The sequence below is a fragment of the Pristiophorus japonicus genome, chromosome 7, assembly GCF_044704955.1.
Source record: "Pristiophorus japonicus isolate sPriJap1 chromosome 7, sPriJap1.hap1, whole genome shotgun sequence".
Lineage (NCBI taxonomy): Eukaryota > Metazoa > Chordata > Chondrichthyes > Pristiophoridae > Pristiophorus > Pristiophorus japonicus.
This window is the reverse complement of record NC_091983.1, coordinates 182,167,029-182,189,752: the sequence shown is the minus strand read 5'-3', so window position 1 is coordinate 182,189,752 and position 22,724 is coordinate 182,167,029.

The following is a 22,724-nucleotide window of genomic DNA, read 5'->3' as shown; positions in this document are numbered from 1 at the left end:
ATAAAAACTAGTATTAAAACACTTTACCTAAACGCACGCAGCATTCGAAATAAAGTAAATGAGTTGACGGCACAAATCATTACACATGGGTATCATTTGGTGGCCATTACAGAAACAGGGTTGTAGGGTGAACAAGACTGGGAATTAAACATACAGGGGTATCTGACAATTCGGAAGGATAGACAAGAAGGGAAAGGAGGTGGGGTAGCTCTGTTAATAAAGGATGATATCAGGGCAGTTGTGAGAGATGATATTGGCTCTAATGAACAAAATGTTGAATCATTGTGGGTGGAGATTAGAGATAGTAAGGGGAAAAAGTCACTGGTGGGCGTAGTTTATAGGCCCCCAAATAATAACGTCACGGTGGGGCGGACAATAATCAAGGGAATAATAGAGGCATGTGAAAAAGGAATGGCAGTAATCATGGGGGATTTTAACCTACATATCGATTGGTCAAATCAAATCGCACGGAGTAGCCTTGAGGAGGAATTCATAGAATGCAAATGGGATTGTTTCTTAGAACAGTATGTTACAGAACCTACAAGGGAGCAAGCTATCTTAGATCTGGTCCTGTGTAATGAGACAGGAAAAATAAACGATCTCCTCGTAAAAGATCCTCTCAGAATGAGTGATCACAGTATGGTTGAATTTGTAATACAGATTCAGGGTGAGGAAGTAGTGTCCCAAACGAGCGTACTATGCTTAAACAAAGGGGACTACAGTGGAATGAGGGCAGAGTTAGCTAAAGTAGACTGGGAACACAGACTAAATGGTTGAGGAACAGTGGAGGACTTTTAAGGAGCTCTTTCATAGTGCTCAACAAAAATATATTCCAGTGAAAAAGAAGGGCGGTAAGAGAAGGGATAACCAGCCGTGGATAACCAAGGAAATAAAGGAGAGTATCAAATTAAAAACCAATGCGTATAAGGTGGCCAAGGTTAGTGGGAAATTCGAAGATTAGGAAAATTTTAAACGACAGCAAAGAATGACTAAGAAAGCAATAAAGAAAGGAAAGATAGATTACGAAAGTAAACTTGCGCAAAACATAAAAACAGATAGTAAAAGCTTTTACCGATATACAAAATGGAAGAGAGTGACTAAAGTAAATGTTGGTCCCTTAGAAGATGAGAAGGGGGATTTAATAATGGGAAATGTGGAAATGGCTGAGAACTAAATCAATTATTTTGCTTTCTAGCATTTTAACAAAACAGACAAATCAAATTCAGATACAGATGCTTTCTGCGGTTCCAAGAGCCATTTTACTAACAAGGCGGGAGTTTGATCCTGAATCTGGCAGAAATGGTTCTTTGGATGCGATCCGTCATCGTCCCTGTAATTGCGGCCTCCATAACCGCCGCCATTGCCGTATCCGCCGCACAGTGGAAGACACAAAAATCATGTCAAACATTGCTGGTCACGGGAATGTGGGAAGGGAGGACCTTGAGACAATCACTATCACTATGGAGGTAGTGCTGGACAGGCTAATGGGACTCAAGGTAGACAAGTCCCCTGGTCCTGATGACATGTATCCCAGGGTATTAAAAGAGATGGCGGAAGTTATAGCAGATGCATTCATTATGATCTACCAAAATTCTCTGGACTCTGGGGAGGTACCAGCAGTTGGAAAGCAGTTAATGTAACGCCTCTGTTGAAAAAAGGGGGCAGACAAAAGGCAGGTAACTATAGGCCAGTTAGTTTAACATCTGTAGTGGGGAAAATGCTTGAAGCTATCATTAAGGAAGAAATAGCGGAACATCTAGATAGGAATAGTGCAATCGAGCAGACGCAACATGGATTCATGAAGGGGAAATCATGTTTAACTAATTTACTGGAATTCTTTGAGGATATAACGGGCATGGTAGATAGAGGTGTACTGATGGATGTGGTGTATTTAGATTTCCTAAAGGCAATCGATAAGGTGCCAAACAAAAGATTACTGCAGAAGATAAAGGTACGCGGAGTCACAGGAAATGTATTAGCATGGATCGAGAATTGGCTTGCTAACAGAAAGCAGAGTCGGGATAAATGGGTTCTTTTTGGTTTGGAAATCGGTGGTTAGTGGTGTGCCACAGGGATCGGTGCTGGGACCACAACTGTTTACAATATACATAGATGACCTGGAAGAGGGGACAGAGTGTAGTGTAACAAAATTTGCAGATGACACAAAGATTAGTGGGAAAGCGGGTTGTGTAGAGGACACAGAGAGGCTGCAAAGAGATTTAGATAGATTCAGCGAATGGGCTAAGGTTTGGCAGATGGAATACAATGTCGGAAAATGTGAGGTCATCCACCTTGGAAAAAAAAACAGGAAAAGGGAATATTATTTGAATGGGGAGAAATTACAACATGCTGTGGTGCAGAGGGACCTGGGGGTCCTTGTGCATGAATCCCAAAAAGTTAGTTTGCAGGTGCAGCAGGTAATCAGGAAGGCGAATGGAATGTTGGCCTTCATTGCGAGAGGGATGGAGTACAAAAGCAGGGAGGTCCTGCTGCAGCTGTACAGGGTATTGGTGAGGCCGCACCTGGAGTACTGCGTGCAGTTTTGGTCACCTTACTTAAGGAAGGATATACTAGCCTTGGAGGGGGTACAGAGACGATTCACTAGGCTGATTCCGGAGATGAGGGGTTAACTTATGATGGTAGATTGAGTAGACTGGGTCTTTACTCGTTGGAGTTCAGAAGGATGAGGGATGATCTTACAGAAACATTTAAAATAATGAAAGGAATAGACAAGATAGAGGCAGAGAGGTTGTTTCCACTGGTCGGGGAGACTAGAACTAGGGGGCACAGCCTCAAAATACGGGGGAGCCAATTTAAAACCGAGTTGAGAAGGAATTTCTTCTCCCAGAGGGTTGTGAATCTGTGGAATTCTCTGCCCAAGGAAGCAGTTGAGGCTAGCTCATTGAATGTATTCAAATCACAGATAGATAGATTTTTAACCAATAAGGGAATTAAGGGTTATGGGGAGCGGGCAGGTAAGTGGAGCTGAGTCCACGGCCAGATCAGTCATGATCTTTTTGAATGGCGGAGCAGGCTCGAGAGGCTAGATGGCCTACTCCTGTTCCTAATTCTTATGTTCTTATGTACTAGTTTTTTAATTCCAGATTTTTAAAATTTAATTAATTTAATTTAAATTCTCCAGCTGCCATGGTAGCATTTGAACTGATGTCTTCGGATTATTAGTCCAGGCTTCTGGCTTACTAATCTAGTAATATAATTGCTATGCTACCATACCTGTACTTGATCCCTCAACCTCTGGTGACAGCAAATCTCAATTCTCCCTGCATCACTTGCCCTCTTTTTTGCACTTACAAGTTCAATGACTTTCACTCAAAGGGAACATAAGAGCAAGAGTGGCCCATTCAATTCCTCTGACATTAAATTAGATCAGGGCTGAACTGTAACTCAACTCCATTTACCCACGTTTGTTTCATTTCCATAGATAACCTGGCTGACAAAAATCTATCGATCCCAGTCTTGAAAATCTCAACTGACCCAGCATTCATGGCCTTTTGGGAAAATGAGTTCCAGATTGCCACTACCCTTTGCGTGGAAAAATGATTCCTGATTTTAAAACCTGAATAACCTACTCTAATTTTAAGATCAGACCCTCGTATTCTGGAATCCCCACCAGAGGAACTAGTTTTTCTCTACCTACTTATTTACTTGTACTTCTTTCAATTTAGTACACTGTATTCACTGCTCTGAATGCAGTCTCCTCTACATTGGGGAGACCAAACGCAAATTGAGTGATCGCTTTGCTGAATTTCTCTGTTCAGTCCACAAACATGACCATGAGCTTCCAGTTGCCTGTCATTTTAATTCTCTGCCCCATTTCCATTCATATCAGGGCCCATAAGTCAGTGGCTTTTGTTGCCTTTTCGCCAAAATGGTTTTAATCATCCTATTGCAAGAGAGAATGTAACAATATTATTTTTAAATAAATGAGTAAATATGAGTCTTCAACAGAAACACTTGACAATGGACATGCATAGATAATGGATGCATTGGTTGTAATTTACCAAAATTCCCTGGATTCTGGAGCAGTCCCAGCTGATTTGCGGTTTTCCAATGTAATGACCCTATTTAAAAAAGGAGGCAGACAAAAAGCAGGAAACTATAAACCAGTTAGCCTAACATCTGTCGTTGGGAAAATACTGGAGACCATTATTAAGGAAGCAGCAGCGGGACATTTGAAAAAGCATAATTCAATCAAACAGAGTCTGCATGGTTTTATGAAAGGGAAATCATGTTTGACAAATTTGCTGGAGTTCTTTGAGGATGTAACGAGCAGGGTGGATAAGAGGGAACCCGTGGACGTGGTGTGTTTGGATTTCCAGAAGGCATTCAATAAGGTGCCACATAAGAGGTTACTGCATAAGATAAAAGCTCACGGGGTTGGAGGTAATATATTAGCATGGATAGAGGATTGGTTAACTGACAGAAAACTGAGCATCTGAATAAATGGCTTATTTTCCGGTTGGCAAACAGTGTCTAGTGGGGTGCCGCAGGGATCGGTGCTGGGTCCTCAACTATTTACAATCTATATTAATGACTTGGATGAAGGGACTGAGTGTAATGTAGCCAAGTTGCTGATGATACAAAGATGGGTGGGAAAGCAAATTGTGAGGAGGACACAAAAAGTCTGCAAAAGGGATATGGACACGCCAAGTGAGTGGGCAATAATTTGGCAGAAGGAGTATAATGTGGGAAAATGTGAGGTTATCCACTTTGGCAGAAATAATAGAAAAGCAAATTATAATTTAAATGGAGAAAAATTGCAAAGTGCTGCAGTACAGAGAGACCTGGGGTCCTTGTGCATGAAACACAAAAGTTAGTATGCAGATACAGCAAGTAATCAGAAAGGCAAATAGAATGTTGGCCTTTATTGTAAGGGGAGAGAGTATTAAAGTGGAGATGTCCTGCTACAACTGTACAGGGTATTGGTGAGGCCACACCTGGAGTACTGCGTACAGTTTTACTCTCCGTACTTAAGGAAGTATATACTTGCATTGGAGGCTGTTCAGAGAAGGTTCACTCGGTTGATTCCGGAGATGAGGGGGTTAACTTGAGGATAAGTTGAGTAGGTTGGGCCTATACACATTGGAGTTCAGAAGGATGAGGGGTGATCGTATTGAAACTTATAAGATAATGAGGGAGCTCGACAAAGTGGGTGCAGAGAGGATATTTCCACTCATAGGGGAAACTAAAACTAGGGGACATAGGGCCCAAATTTCCCCAACCCCTTTTTTCTTCGCACTCTCCCGAGATGCGCCAACTTTGTGTGCTGGAAATGGCGCCAAAAAACTTATTTACAATTCTGGCCGCTCTGCTGTGTGTCCCAGGTCCTGGTACGGCGCTCCTGATGGAGTGGGGGGGCGGAGCTACAGCTCTGCACCAAAAACAGTGCCAGTAGCTGTGCGCGTGCGCAGTAGAGCGGTCCTGCATGCACAGTAGCTCCGTCCCATGACAATGATGATGATGCCTGCAGAATGTGTCCAGCTTCTATCCCAGGCCGAATGGCCTGCCGCACAGGCTGGCCGCTGAGGGCTGCAAGAAACAGGTTGGTGTGACTGAGTTTTGATCGGGGCGAGAGAGTGGGGAGAGGTTGGTCGTCTTTGGTTGCAGTCTAGTGGTTTGGACCGAGGATAGCTTGTCGTGTAGCGACGTCGCTTGCCATGCTGGGCTAGCTTTGCGTTCGTTTGGTTGGGTGGTAGTCTTGTCATGTTAAAGAAGCACATGTACAGTGACAGCCATGTGCTTAACCTACATCCCATCCTGTGTATCAATAAATAACCAGCAACATGCAGTTAGATTGTATTACAAATAATTTATGTGTGAAGCTCTTTGAAGATGTCAGTGGGCAAAAAGGGAAAAAGGGAAAATGGGCAAAAAGGGAAAAAATTCCCGCCCGAAAAGGGTTGAAAGTCAGTGGGGCGGCAGCCGCGTTCTCCCTCCCCTATCCCAGGCCGAAGGTAGGATTTACTTCAGCTCTTTATTTGTTAATTTTGTTAATTTAATTATTTACCTCAGTTCTTTAGTTTTTATTGAATGGTTATTACTGCTTGTGCTTTGGTGCTTGGTGTTGCTTGAAATGTTGTTTCGGTGCAGGGTTCCTTCTATTTTTTTATTTTTTATTTATTGATTGCTTATTACTTTGGTCTTGGTGCTTTAGGTGCAGGGTTGCTTCTATTTTATTTGTTAATTAATTGCTTATTACTTTTTGTGCTTTGTTTGGTGCTTGGTGGTGCTTTAAATGTAGTTACTTGTACCGATTCCTTAACTGTAAGTAAGGTCTTTCTGTGTGGACAAAATGGACACATACGCTGCACTAAGTTAGTTTAGTACAACTTTTTTCTGGCCAAATTGGCATAAATGATGTAAGTGGCTGGGAACGCCCTCTTTTGAAAAAGAAACTGACCTAAGAAAAAAACTAACTCACTTACACTGACGCAAATTAAATGGCCATATTTGCAACTTAAAAGATACACCAGAAAAATCAAGTTACACCAAAAAAAACAGTGCAACTCATGGGGAGATTTGGGCCCATAGACTTAGAATAAGGGGCCGCCCATTTAAAGCTGAGATGAGGAAAAATTTATTTTTTCAGAGGGTTATAAATGTATGGAAATCTCTGCCCCAGAGAACTGTGGAGGCGAAGTCATTGAATATATTTAAGGTGGAGATAGACAGATTTTTGAGCGATAAGGGAATAAAGGGTTATGGGGAGCGGGCGGGGAAGTGGAGCTGAGTCCATGATCAGATCAGCCATGATCTTATTGAATGTCGGAGCAGGCTCAAGGGGCCAAATGGCCTACTCCTGTTCCTATTTCTTATGTTCTTATGAACTGCAACAGAGAAAAATTGTTCATTCTGCTTGTCCCTTATGGACACGAATATCTATCTATTGGATGTACTCTTCACAATTAGACTCAAATCATTGTGATGTAATTGATTAAAGGCAGCTGGTAATTTCTGCCTTCTCATTAGTTTCTCCCAGGTGGAACTGCATAATCCCAAAATGGTGTTTTTCCACTAAGAAGTATTTGAATACAGCAGCTGTGTGTAAAATATTATAATTTAACCCTCCAGAATATAACTATTCACAAGAAAGAATACATAATATATGAATCTATTAGAAAATTCAGTTATAGATGAGCCACAATTTTAACTGGGGGCGAGACGTGAACGTCAGACCAATGTGAAACCCGGGACATTTTACTTTCTGTTCCTCATTTAGACATACCAGGCTCGACTTCTGCCCAAACCCAGCTTCATTGATGGAATGGTTGGCAGGTGTGGTGTTCGGGCGAGCACAGCAGGAGGCCACAGCTGAGGGAATGGTGAGTGGTGGGAAGGGGAAGGAAGGGTAGGCACTCACAATCATTGGAGGGAAGCCTGTGGCCCTAGGCTTCCTTGTAGGCCCAGGTGAAGCAGTCGTATGATTTATCTTTTTGGCCCTTTTCTGGCCCTACTGCTCCTTTGCGCCTGTTGTTCTTGGTGAGGCCAAACGCAGCTGCCCAGTGTTAAAATATAGCTAAGTGAAAGGGGTGGTCCCAGGGGTCAGGTTCACCTCTGACCTACTTGAGCAGTTCGAATCGCACCCACACCTTTGGGTTCTGGACTCTGGATTTATTTGGGGGGGTGTGATAAAGTGAAAAAGACAACTGGTTTGATGCAAAAGAACTTTGACTTTATTACAGACAAGAAAATACAATATGAGACTTATAATCACTCTACTAAAAAACAATACATTACACATTCAAAGGGGGTTACAGTAAAATTTACACCTCCCATCTCCCAATACCTAATCCTAGCTAGGTTAGACTCCAGGGTAGTCAGGGACTATGCTTACCAATCCTTTCTGGTCAGTTAGCAGTAGTTCACGATTTTGGGGTTCATTGAATTCTGTAGGTTCTGCTTGCCGTACCCCGAATGTCGAAGAAGACTTCTTACTGCGCAATCTTCAATTGGGTGAGTCCGCTGATGCGGTAAGGCACGTTTTGGATCTATGGGATAAGTACCCGGTTTTCTTAGTTAGAAATAGGTTCAAAGCACCTGTTGGTAGTCAGGCCTTAGATTGTAGAGTGGAAACTTTCAATTCTTCGGTTTCTTCCTGCTGGAGTTTTATTTCGAGTTTGGTCGATCGCGGTGGTTTTTCGTTGGTACCACGTTGGCTGTGGTCGATTGCTGCTGCGATGGTGATGTTCTTCCTTCCTTCAGGACTTCAGGACTTAGGGCTGGAGAAGTCAGTTTTCAACTGTCGCGTTGATCTCTCTCCCTTCTTGATGGCATAGTCGTAGTATAGCACGAACAATATGGCATACAGTGTCTCCTGAGGTAGTAGCAACCTAGCCTCTGTTAAAACAGGGGGCCAGTTATATGGTTTGAGTTGTTCTAATCTTCACGCCAAATCAGTCCAGAATTCTTTGTTTAAATTTGGCAGGCCTGACTTTTCTTTGTAATATTTGGGCGGGCTCATAAAAAAATAATATGTCTAGGGTGGCTTGCATTTCTAAAACTATTTCCTGATGGAAATATTAGCTTGGTAATCGCAATGTCCTTTTGTGCTTGCTTTTTCGCATACAGGCTGCAGTGGGCCCTTTGTTCTTATTCATGTTGAAGATGGCTTTTCTCAGTTTGGTTTGATGGCTGGCCATCTCTGAGTTATTGTTGTAATGCAAATGTCTCTTGTGGAGAAGGGTTTTCGAATGACCATTCCTCCAGACATTTTAACTTAGTCCCAACACCCAGACAGGTCCAATAATCAAGTGGGCCTCTTTAGTTCCTTAGGCCCACCCACAGGCTTGCATTTGTCTTGTAAAAGTCCAAAATTCGATTAAAGTTCGTAGTTTGTTCTATAAGCACTTTAGGATTTCAAACTTTCCAGTATATAGTCCCAAATTAAATTTCCTTTTGAATGAGCCCAAACACTGTAGGGTTCCTGTGAATTTTGTACCCTTCAGTCCCCCCTTTTGACACTCCACACTTTTGAGTATCAAACAAAGTAAGCAAAATTCCTGATCTCGAGAGTCAACCTTCCCTGCATTTACACTAGCTAAATATTAACGTGCATCCCCCCATTGAAATGTAATGCAATTTACAGGCGAATACAATCATTACAATTCGGTTACAGCATAGAGGGTGTACGATGCCCCTCTTTTACTCGGTTTTCACAGTAAAATAACGGTATACAGTCAAACACAGTTTAAGCAAAGTAAAATAAAAGCACATAGTCAAACACATTCTCAAGTAATGCTCTTACAACACATGATATTTTGCGGTTTACAGCAGGTAAAATCAAACACAAATTAAACATGGTAGTATGGTGTCACCCCTCCCTGCGCGATTCCCAAGTTCGGCCAGGGAGCGTATGACCTGACGGCCTCTGCGTTTCACTCGGCAAGTGAGACACCATAAGTAAAGAATAATCGCGAGTTGACAGATAACTAAATTGTGGGAAGTGATTCGGATCCAGACTGGGACTTCTATATTTCTGAAAAGGTCCCACCAAGGCGGAATGGTGATCTCGAGAATCTTTTTCCCTATATCAATTGTTTTCTGTTCGAGAGTGTAGAAGTGTTTTTGTGAGATAATTACAGCTTTTAGCAGAGCGGTCAGGTGTTCGGGTAGAGGGGGAATTGCATAGCCAAAATGTGCAACATAATCCTGCAGGTTTGTAATGTTTTCCTTCACAGTGTGGTGGACAGTGGAGGGTTCAGGAATGGGGACAATCCGTTCCTGGGCCACTTGAACTGATGCCTTAGGTTTGAAGCAAAAACTGCTGTCATTTACCAGACACCAGAAGTGTCCATGTTGGTAGTGGGGTGCACTGGTGGTGACACAAAATATGTCCCACCCGCTATGTATGCTATCTGTGGAGGGACATGGACTTGTTCCAGTACTCCATGGTGCAGTTAATAGGCTGTGCGCCAGGAGCTTTAAACCCACACCGTGACTTTGAATGGGCATCAAGTACTGGGGACACAATATTACATGTGCACCCCGGCTCCGGCACCCGCAGAGGTCAGTACCCGTTACAGCGTGTTCCCCCTTTATGACATAGGGTGGGACCGCTGCGAAATGAATGTGTGCACCTCCCTGAATAACTCCAATGTTCTCCACCCGGTATACCGGTGTGGGTCGGGCTGCCCCACCTATGACCAGCATCCTTAGTACTATCCCCATAATGGTGTGGTTAGTTTTCCCACAGTCTACTGGGACAGGGTAGGCTTCAGAGGCTAGGCGGAGCTGGCACGGACTTAGTGAATTGCTGTAAGGGTGGAAGGCTGCGAGGTGCTTGTTCCTGATCCAAGAGGGGACTAAACCTTGTTTTAAATCCTCCAGGTTGTTGCGGCCCTCGCCCAACAACCATGCCCCATACAGTACGCACACCTTGTTCTGTGCAGCCTGGTCCGAAGCGTTTCTATCCTCCCGTATGAGTGCATTCACTGTCTGTGCATGTTTTTCCAGGTCAGCCACTATTTCTTTTAAATGGACAGTCATAGCCTGGTCCTCGTGTAGTTCTGAACCTACTACTGTGTTCTTCTGTTTCAGGATTTTCCTCAATTGGTTCTTTGAACTGTTTATCTGTGTTTGTAGTGCTATGTCATCTTGGTTATTTATTACAGAGGATCATGTATTGTAGGCAGTGAAAACGTTGTTTATGAGTCCCCTTCTAGTCTCCTCGAGCCCCTGTGCCCCTAGCGTTTAGGGTGTATAGGTCTGCTTTATCGACATTTCCAAAGTCTAACTCATGAAATTTCTTGAACATGTCTCCAATTAGAGCCTGGTATAGCAGCTCTGTTTCCTTCTGACATCATGCAGGCAGGTGTACCTCGGTAAGGTTTAATATTACTGAAGCTACTGCATAATGTACCCCCTGTTATAACACCTTTTCGGCCGGTACCAATACTAATCTGTTCCCAGGTCCCTTGGTGGTGGTAGGACACCTTTCTATTACTGTGCATATTGGTGGGGTTGTGGGCAGGGGTTTCTTAATGTGTGCTCTTAGTACGGTGGCGTTAATTGGGAGTGGGGACTGTGGGACCGTGCATCTGTGTAGGCTAGAATCACACCCATCCCTTCCCCTTCATCTTGCCATTGCCTGGCGAAGGCGATTCATATGCCTGCAGGACAAATATTCTCTGGTCCCCACATGCACACGTAAATTCCTTGTTTGGATTCCCACCACTTGTCCCAACACACTTTTACTCCTCTCCATGTCCCCATGATGGTGCGGTACGTATCATTACCGAGTCTTTCCCAGTCCGATTCCTGGTCCCATGCGTACTTGTTGAGTTTTCTGAGCCACCACCATCTTCCCAGGGGAATGTTTCCTTTGCAAGTCAAACATACACATTTTCCCTCTGTAACACTGACTCGGGCAGCGATGATCCGTATCCGGGGGCATGGAACTGATGCCTCCCCATAGGTAAAACCTTCCTGGCTGGAGTAGCGGGTAGAATTAGATCCCAGCCACCCTGGCCATCTTCCCTCATGGGCGTAAACGGCAAGCTCTTCCACGCCTGGGATGCCACTCCTGGCGGTTACGATCAGTGGTCTTTCTCCTGAACACCCATAAATGAAGGATTCTTCCACGTCTCCTCGGTTGCTGCTGCTCATCCTTATCATGGCGAGCAGGAACAGGATCCTTTCCATTTTGTTCTCTTTCCTGTAGGGGCACATAAACAGATTGTCGAGTCCTAAGAAAGCTCTCCGGCTTGACAAAAGTGACCGAGTTCCAGTTTAGGCTCTCTTCCTTTAAGACATAGTATAGTCTTTAATTGACTGGCTGTCTTATTCGTTCCTTGTGGACTGATGTCTGCTTCTAACTTTTATCTCACAGCAGTTTTGTTTGTTATCTCACTGGTGCTTCCCTTAATAATGATACCAGTAGATCCTTCTTACTCCTGGGTATTACCCAGCCTGTGCCTCTTTTAATTGCTGCACAGGTAGATTATTTTCCTTACCCCAGTAACTAATACATAAATCACTTATCATTACACAGATAATCTTACACTCCTCTAAATTACTCACTAAAAACATTCTTAAATTCATATTGTACAATATATTGACATCTGCCACCCATCTCCGGGTTAATTCGTGCCTTCTTTCTTCTTTTGCCTCTGGGTATCCAGCGGGGCCGGTAGTAAGTCGGTCTACACCGCCGGACCTGGAGTGTCCTGACCGGACGTGGGTCTGAGTCCCACACTATTGGGGGAACGTCCCCTCCAGTGCTGCAGCACACCACTCCTTTGGGGGTGGCTGCCTGGTTCGTTTCTTCCCCTGGGGGTTCTGCCTGGTCGAGGGCTACGGGCTGGGAACTCTCACTTGGTGGCTGGTCCACCGCTATCTCTTCTGAGGGTCCCTCGTTGCCCGAGGCTACCGGCTGGGTGTCCCTGCTCGCGGGCTGGTCTCTGACCTTCGGTACCCTTTTGCAGCTGGTCCCTTTCCCGGGGCTGAACCATTCAAATTGGAGCACTGGTGACCACGGTGTCTTTGGTCGTGGTGTGCGGGGAGTCCTTCTTAAGGCTCTGTCTGCTGGGGGTGCGTCCAAGTCCCAAATGATTCAGGGGACAGCTCCTCCAGTAACACGGTTCACCGCCCCTCTCGGTGCAGTCTGTGGGTCTGCCATGTTCCCTGTGGGATTTCCACAGTCGGGGGCTGCTGGCTGGGGGTCCCTGTCTTTAGTACGATTTACCGTTTTTGGCTGTCCCTTACGTTTTGCTGCTGCCCCTGGGTTGAAAAGTTTGCACTGATTTATGTGGAACCACTTTGTACGGCGGGGCAATTTTATGGCATAGGCCATGGGGCTTGCCTTGTCGACAATGTGGTCCCATGTACAGTGCCTCAAAGACCCCTACTCTAACATAGTTTCTCACCATAATCTGGTCCCTATCTCCCACTCATGGTGTTTGCGGGGTTCTAGCAGCAGTCGGTTGCTCCGATGCTGTTTTCCCATGTTGTTAGCAGCCTGTCAGTAAATCTGTTTAAGGTGTTCAAACAGATTCCTGACAAAGCTGTCCCGGTTCGCTTCCCTAAGCTGACCTTCCATGACAACCGGGGCTAACACATGGGTGGGGGTTCGCATGGCTCTGCCGGTCATGAGCTCGTATGGGGAGTACCCCGTGCTCTTTGATTGGTTGGCCCGGATCCCCATGAGGACCAATGGTAGGACCTCTACCCAGCCTTTGGGTGAATCCCCTGTCTCTTTGCGCAGCCTTTCTTTGATAGTGCGGTTTAACGCTCCACAGGCCCGGATGACTGAGGGTTGTGGGCGACATGCCATTTCCCTTTGATGCTGAGCACCTTAAGGGTCTCCTGCATCACCTGCCTGGTGAAATGGCTCACTTGGTCGGACTCCACGTATTGTGATAGTCCCCATCGGGAGAATACTTCTCTGACCAGGATTCTGGCTGCTTCCAGGGCAGTGGCTGTTCGGCATGGGAAGGCTTCCATCCATTTGGTGAATACATCCACCAATACTAAGCAGTACTTGTAGCCTCCCTGGGCAGTGGGTAGGGTCCTGATGTAATTGACCTAGATCGACTGCCAGGGTCCCTCTACCCTCCTGATATGTTCCATAGACACCTTTCTTTTCTGTGGGTCGGGGTTGTTGGCCGCGCACACCAGACAGCTAGCACAGAACTCGCGGATGTCTTCCCTGAGTCCTGGCCAAGACCCTGTCTGTTCCACTCGTTGCCAAGTGGTCCCAGATCCGGGGTATCCTGCTCCTGGACCCTCGTGGGCCAGCTGGAGGAATTCTCTCCGGTGTTGTTGCGGTACTATCCATTGCTCCCCCCTGAACAGCATGCCTTCTTTAATTGTTGCCGTCTATCCTTTCCCCTTTAGCTAGCGTGTTCAGGACAGTTTTGAGGACAGGGTCTTGGGTCTGAACCATTTTTAGGTCCGGGGGCAAAGCTATCCCTGCCTTCCCTGCTGTCCCCATCGTGCCCCTAACCGCTGCAATGGGTCCTGGGTTGTACAGATCCCAGAGCTTGCCCGTGTGGGCACCTTGCTTGGCCAACATGTCAGCCTGCTGGTTTCCCTCGCTACGGGGTTCAGTGGTGGAATGTGCCTTCACCTTATGTATATAGATATTCCCTTCCTACCCTACGACTTTCATGATCTTTTCCAGTAAGGGTTTAATTGCCAGGGGTCTCCCATTTGCGGATCTGTATCCATGGCGGGACCAGATAGCCAGGTGTTCCATACACGAATTGGATGTGAGCATACTATCCGAGCAAATTGTGTATGGGGTAGGGAATTCTTCGGGGTGTGTGACTACATACACTACCGCAGACAGTTCAGCGTGCTGGGCACTCATAGTACTGGGGAGTTTAATCGCCAGGGTAATGCCTGCCTCGGGATCATAAACTCTGCAGCCTGTGAGTCGGTCATCTGCAGATACCGTGCTTGAACCGTCCACATAGATCTCGCGGCCTGTGGGGTGTAACCCAGCCCGAAAGACTATGTTAATTTCCCATATCCCTTCTATGGAACACCGGTGGACTGTCCCTGGATAAATCATGTTGGCTGCGAGTCTTGGCTCACAGAGACCTTTTATCCTTCGGTCCATTTGAGAGAGGAGCAGGGTCCAGTGAGCAATGCTGGCACTGCTCATTGTCCCGTCCTTAATTCTCCCGTCCAGGAGCATTTGGGTGGGCATACGGTGGGTAAGGAGTGTGATAGGGAACCCCGCTGTGAAGAACAAGTGATCTTTTCACAGCCCAGTGAGTGGCTAGGAGGTGCCGCTCACAGTTGGAGTATCCCTTCTCCACATCCGTGAGAATCCTGGAGGAGTAGACCACTGGTCTCAGCCGGCCGTGCTGCTCTTGGAGCAGTACTGCACTCAGGCTGTCCCCACTGGCTGCTACCTCCAGGAAAAACTCTTTACCCCCCATCGATGGCCCCTAGAGCTGGCACGGTCTGCAGGTCTTTCTTGAGTTGGATAAATGCTGTCTTGCAACCTCTGACCCATTCCCACTCCACTCCCTTGTGTAGGAGTCAGAGCACAGAGGCTGCGGTGGCTGCATAATCCTCAATGAAATCTCTGCAGTACTCGGTTAGCCCTAGAAAAGATCTTACTCCTGTTACTGTGTTGGGGGCTGGTAACTTCTGCACTGCTTCCCTTCTTGCTTTGTCAATGGACTTTCCCCAGCATGCACAACCAGCCCCAGAAATGTTATTTCCTTCAGGCCGATCTGTACCTTCTTGGGGTTTACTTTAAATCCCTTTTCTTTCAGCAGCTCCAGCCGTTCAGCCAGCAGTGGACCATGCTCCTCCCACTCATCGGTGAACAGGAGCAGGTCATCCACACACTGTAAAGCTGTTGGGGTCTGCTGAAGCTCTTTAAACAGTTGGCCATACACTGATGGAAAATACTGTTGTGGAAGCCCTGAGGGAGATAGTTCCAAGTGTATTGCTGTCCTTTAAAGGTAAAAGCAAACTTGTACTATCTTCCCTTCTTAAAGGTATAGACCAGAACCCGTTGGAAATATCCAACACCATGAAGGTGGTCGCGGAGGCTGGGATACTTCCAATGAGGTCGGCGACGGCAGCAATGGTGGTTGCACAGGCTGGGATGTTATGGTTGAGTACTCGATAGGCCACCGTGGCTCTCCAGGAGTTGTCCGGTTTCTTAACCGGCCACAATGGAGAGTTCACATGGGTAGCTATTGGTCTCAATACCCCCTGTTTAACCAGCGGACCCAAGGCTGTTTCCATGTCAGCCTCCGCCTCCTTGGGGAAGTTGTACTGTTTCTGTGGTCGGGTCATGAGAGTCCCCATCTATGCTAACCTCGACCCCGTTTATTCTCTCACAGTCGTGTTTGTGAGTGGCAAAAGCTGCAAGGTTTTTCCTCACATATTCTTGGTATTCTATTGGAGTGTTACTGACCAGTGATTCAAGCTCGTAACCCTCGTTGGTTTCGTGGTGCACACCGTCCCTTTACCCCGTTTTTCTGGGATAACCATCACCTCACTCTCCCGTCCCGTACAGACTGACCCCCAAAGACAGTGGTTTCTTAAATTCACTAGGATCTTCAAAGATCTATGGTTTGATAAAGAATCTACTCATGACTAGTGATCCAACAGAGAAAACGTACAAGGCATTGGGTACATTGTACAGGAGCACCTCAAGCCAGACGACGGCAACATCATCTCGAGATACAGGTTTTATACACACGTTCGATTGGAGGGCCAGAGCGCGACGGAATTCGTTGCCGACCTGAGACGTCTAGCGGGACCGTGCAAGTTCGGGACGGTGTTGACAGACATGCTGCGGGACTTCTTTATTATCGGTATTGACCATGAGATGATCCTGTGCAAACTTCTGGTGGTGGACGAGTTGGATTTAAAAAGGACCATCCAGATCGCTTAATCATGTATGACGACGGACATGCGTCTAAAGCAAATAGTGGTGAAGAACGGAACCATGGCAAGTACTGTAAATGCGATTGATTAGGCGCTCGGCAGAGCGGCACATGGCAGGGCCTATCCGGCTGCGTTCGCGAAACCTGTGGCTGCCCAAAGTCCACCAGCGGGAATGTATCCAACTTCTCCGTGTTGGCGTTGTGGGGGAAATCATTGTCACCAGCATTGCCGATTTAAGCAATATAGGTGCAAAGGTTGTCAGCGCAAGTGTCCGCAGATGAGCAAGCGAGCTGCGGCACACCATGTGGAGGATGAGAGTCAGATTAGCGCGGATCCGGATACACTATCCAAGATGCCAGAGAAGGAAGTGTATGGACTGTACTCCTTCATAACCAAGAGTAAACCAATTTTGATTAACGTGAAGTTTAACGGGATACAAGTATCGATGGAACTGGACACGGGGGCGAGTCAATCGATCATGAACGAGAGGGCATTTTATAAGCTGTGGGATACTAAGACTGTGAGGCCCAGCTGAGCCTTGATAACGTCAAGCTGCGCTTGTACACCAAAGAACTGATGAAGGTGATTGGCAGTGCACAAATTAATGTGTCATAATTCGGTTCATGAGTTACCACTGTGGATTGTTCTAGGCAATGGCCCAACACTGCTCGGCAGGAGCTGGTTGGAGAAAATCAGATGCGGCTGGAACAATATAAAGGCATTGTGATCGGAGAAAGATACGTGTGCCCAAGTATTGAGCAAGTTCCCCTCGCTGTTCGAACCAGGTATCGGCAACTTCACGGGAGCCAAGGTGCAGATCCACGTGGACTCAGATGCAAGACCCGTCCATCATAAAGCTCGGGTAGTGCTGTATATGATGGGGGAGAAGGTCAAAATTGAACTGGACAGACTCCAACGTGAAGGGATCATATCACCGGTCAAATTTAACGAATGGGCCAGCCCCATTGTTTCTGTGCTGAAAAGTGATGACACAGTCAGAATCTGTGGAGACTACAAGGCTACGATCAACAGGGTTTCGAAACAAGATCAGTACCTGTTTCTGAAGGCTGATGACTTATTTGCAACGCTAGCCGAGGGAAGTCGTTCACAAAACTGGACTTGACGTCGGCCTATATGACACAGGAGTTAGTCAAGATGTCGAGGAGACTTACGTGCATTAACACACACAAAGGACTGTTTATTTACCACAGGTGCCCTTTTGGAATTCGCTCAGATGCAGCAATATTCCAGAGGAATACGGAAAGTCTACTGAAGTCTGTTCCCAGAACCGTCGTGTTCCAAGGTGACATCCTGATCACCGGTCGTGACTCCAAGGAACATCTCAACAACCTGGAAGAGGTTCTACTGCATTTGGATAGAGTGGGACTCAGACTGAAACGTTTGAAATGCGTCTTCATGGCACTGGAGGTCGAATTCCTCGGGAGGAAAATCGCCACTGATGGCATCAGACCAACTGACGTGAAAACCAAGGCCATCAAAAATGCACCCAAGCCGCAGAACGTGATGGAGCTGTGTTCATTCCTGGGTCTACTCAACTACTCTGATAACTGATATGTCCTTACTATATAGTATAAATGCACACGAGGTCCATATTTGAGAGAAGGTCACTCTGTGACCAGTTACCTTTATTACCAAGACCTCAAGTGATGAAGGTGGGTGGAGCTTCCCCTTTTATACCTGAAAGTCCAGGTTAGGAGTATCTCGCACAAGTTCACTCCTTGTGGTCAATGTTCTCAAGGTGTACAACTTAAGTCAGCTTATACATGGGTTACAATGATAGTTGAATACATGACATCACCTCCCCCTCAAAGTCTTATTGGGATCACAGGTTAAGTCTCTCTGGTGGTTTATGCTCCCTTGTAGAGCGCCTGAGTTGGGGCTCCGGTTGTTGGGTGCTGGCCTGAGTGTCTGCTGTTTGCGGTGCCTCACGCCTGTCCGGACTGCCCATAGTGACTGGGCTCTCCTCCAATTGGTTCCATTGTTAAGTCACCTGTGGTGGAGCAAACTCTATGTCGTGTTCTTCCTCTGCTTCTTCTATGGGGTTGCTGAACCTCCTTTTAGTTTGATCCACGTGTTTGCAGCAGATTTGTCCATTGGTAAGTTTAACTACCAAAACCTTATTCCCCTCTTTGGCAATCACAGTGCCTGCAAGCCATTTAGGCCCTGCAGCGTAATTAAGGACAAAAACAGGGTCATTGACATTAATACAGCGCGCCCGCGCATTCCTGTCATGGTAGTCACATTGTGACTGACGCCTGCTCTCAACAATTTCTTTCATAGTAGGGTGTATAAGGGATAACCTGGTTTTGAGCGTCCTTTTCATTAGCAGCTCTGCGGGTGGAACCCCTGTGAGCGAGTGTGGTCGGGATCTATTGGCCAACAGGATGCGTGATAAGCGGCTTTTTAGGGAACCCCCTTGGATGCTGAGCATCCCCTGTTTGATTATCTGCACTGCTCGTTCTGCCTGGCCGTTTGAGGCCGGCTTGAACGGTGCCGTTCTGACATGGCTAATTCCATTGCCTACCATGAAGTCCTAGAATTCAGTGCTTGTGAAGCACGGGCCAATGTTGCTGACCAAGACATCCGGTAGACCATGGGCGGCGAACATTGCCCGTAGACTTTCTACCATGGCAAAGGATGTGCTTGAATTTAAAATGGCACACTCAATCCATTTGGAGTCGGCGTCTACTACAACCAAAAATATTTTTCCCATGAAAGGACCTGCGTAGTCCACATGGATGTGTGACCATGGCTTGGCGGGCCAGGACCAGGGGCTAAGGGAGGCTTCCCTAGGTGCGTTGCCCAGCTGAGCACATGTGTTGCACCTGCGAACACAAAGTTCCAGGTCTGCATCTATCCCTGGCCACCAAACATGTGACCTGGCAATTGCCTTCATCATGACAATGCCCGGGTGCTCATTGTGAAGTTCTCTGATAGACACCTCTCTGCCCATCTGGGGCATGACTACTCGGTTTCCCACAGTAGGCAATCGGTCTGAATCGAGAGTTCATGCTTGCGCCTATGAAACGGTCTAAATTCCTCACATCATTCCCCGTACGTGGCTGCCCAGTCCCCATTCAGGACACATTTCTTAACTAAAGACAGCAGCGGGTCTTTATTTGTCCAGAATTTAATCTGACGGGCTGTCACAGGTGAGCCTTTGCTTTCAAAAGCTTCAACAGCCATGACCATCTCAGCATCATGCTCAGTTGCCCCCTCAGTGGTGGCTAGTAGGAGCCTGCTGAATGCATCGGCGCAGTTTTCAGTGCCCGGTCTGTGCTGAATTTTGTAGTCATAGGCGGCTAACGCAAGTGCCCACCTCTGTATGCGGGCCGATGCATTCGCATTTATGGCCTTATTGTCGGCCAAAAGCGACGTTAGGGGTTTGTGATCTGTCTCCAGCTCAAATTTCCTGCCAAACAGGTACTGGTGCATTTTTTTTTACTGCATGTGTTGAACTATGGTCAGGGTCCAAAATGGATCGCTGGTATGGTACAGGTAACAGCATATTCGTTATTAAGCTCAAGAATAGGCAAACTTTCAGGAAACACATGGATCAGACAAAGCTGAGGCACACAGAGACAAGCCAGAACAGTTGGACAAAGAAACCATCGATGATCAACCAACCTACCAGCAGTCTTCAGAGGACTCAAGTGTCTTCAGTGAATCTGGAATTTCCTTCACGGATCTATTCAATAAAAATGGACCTGCAATTCCTGACATGGCCACTGCCACCCATCAGCCACAACAGACCCTGCACACTCACCCAAGGCTGGAATCAAACTGAGACGGTCAACCCGGGAGCGCAAAGCACTGGACTGTCTCAACCTGTGAAAGGCTGTGATAAGATCTCAGAGGTGGGTATGGTCATGTATGTACATTCTGTTTGTAGCACCAGATGGCGTCATTGTTGGAGGCCATTGAGCAGTACACATATGGTGCTGCTCAGGTATAAAAGGCCAACCATTTTGAGAGTCAGCCGCTTTGGGCCTAAATAAAGCAGAAGCAAGGGTGTACCTTGCTTAGTTAAACAATACTCTGTTTGAACCTTTATTGCATACATAACAGATTGTATGCAGGTACAGCAAATGATCAGGAGGTCCAATGGTATATTTGCCTTTATTGCAAAGGGGATAGAGTATAAAAGCACGGATTTCTTACTACAGCTATATAAGGTATTGGTGAGGCCCACCTGGAATACTGCATGCAGTTTTGGTTTCCATATTTACGAAAGTATATACTTGCTTTGGCGGCAGTACAGAGAAGGTTTACTAGGTTGATTCCGTGGATGAGAGGGTTGCCTTATGAGAGGAAAGGTTGAGTAGGTTGGGCCTCTATTCATTGGAATTCAGAAGAATGAGAGGTGATCTTAGCGAAACGTATAAGATTATGAGGGGGCTTGACAAGGTGGATGCAGAGAGAATGTTTCCACTGATGGGGGAGACTAGAACTAGAGAGCACGGTCTTAGAATAAGGGGCCACCCATTTAAAACTGAGATGAGGAGAAATTTCTTCTTCAGAGAGTTGTAAATCTATGAAATTCGTGCCTCAGAGAGCTGTGGAAGCTGGGACATTGAATACATTTAAGACAGAAATAGACAGTTTCTTAAACGATAAGGGGATCAGGGGTCATGGGGAGCAGGCGGGGAAGTGGAGCTGAGTCCATGATTAGATCAGCCATGATCTTATTGAATGGTGGAGCAGTCTCGAGGGGCCGTATGTCCTACTCCTGTTCCTATTTCTTATGTTCTTATATACACATTGGAGTTCAGAAGAATGAGAGATGATCTTATTGAAACTTATAAGATAATGAGGGGGCTCAACAAGGTGGATGCAGAGGGGATATTTCCACTCATAGTGGAAACTAAAACTAGGGGACATAGTCTCAGAATAAGGAGCCGCCCATTTAAAACTGAGATGAGGAGAAATTTCTTCTCTCAGAGGGTTGTAAATCTATGGAATTCTCTGCCACAGAGAGCTGGGTCATTAAATATATTTAAGGCGGAGATAGACAGATTTTTGAACGATAAAGGAGTAAATGGTTATGGGGAGCGGGCAGGGAAGTGGAACTGAGTCCATGATCAGATCAGCCATGATCTTTTTGAATGGCAGAGCAGGCTCGAGGGGCAAATGGCCTATTCCTGCTCCTTTTTCTTATGTTCTTATATGTAGCATAGAGTTTCTGAATTCAAATAGTTGAAGTAAATTAGAAACAGTAGGAATAAAACAAATAAAATATCTATATGACCTACAATGCACATCCTTGGCCAATTGCCTTCACGTGTGTGATACTTGAGAATTTCTAGTAATTCTGGAAATAGCATTCAATTATCTCTCCCTGTAGTATTCCTTGTCACCCTTAAACCTGCCCCTAACCAGACAGTCATCTTTTTTTCTACAGGTTAATCGACATATTAAATACATCAGCTGAAAGTCTATTCGATATATAAGGCTTAAAAATTGAAGTTGAAAGTTTTGAGATCAGCACAGAAGCATTGAGAGAAGGTTCAATACTAATGAGATCAATTTTACACTAGAATCTGCAGAAATAATTTGCTCTTCAGCTAAAATTGCAATAAACCTTATCATGGGACCTATTTGTGGTGGGTTTAACTGGACCATAAAGAGAATAAGCTGTTGTGAAATCCTGAACCATTAAGTAAAACTAGAGATGAGACAAGTGTCAAAATGTTAGCTCCTACTGTCTTAGTAGATAAATACTCTCCCTGTTGTGCTATTGATCCAGATAGACAAGAAGATCCTGGGTTTTATTTCTGGTCTGTGCTGTTAGATAACATCAGGCAGGATGGCAGTTGGCAAAGTACAATTGAAAAATTGGGCCATTGGGCAAGGGAGATGAGCAGTAGCCAGGATTCCCACTCCTGATTGCTATCCAACAACCAACAGAGGACTTTTCCCCGGTGTTCTGGAAACACCTCTCTCCTCACTCTCTCATAATGACAATTTTAAATTGCTTACCCATGGTCATGACTGTGTCTCACCAAAAAGAAAAATAGAGGTAGAATTTGGTCTCAGCCTGTTTTCAGGCAAAGAGACGTTGGCACTCACCGAGCATATGCAGAAGCTGGAAACCCGAGGGTTGGCAAAAAATTTGGGATTGGATCTTATTTTAATAATTGCGGCAAGCTGCCGGTGCCTGCTGCACTTCGAGAGGCAGCTCGCTGATCGCTTGCGGAAATGATTTGGGTCACCAACTTTGCCAGCAAAAAAGTCCTGGGGCAGGTGGAGGATAATGGGAGAGGGGGGGCTAGAGTGGGCTGCCAGCGGTCCACAGTAGTATTCCTCCTGGCTGCACATAAGGGTAA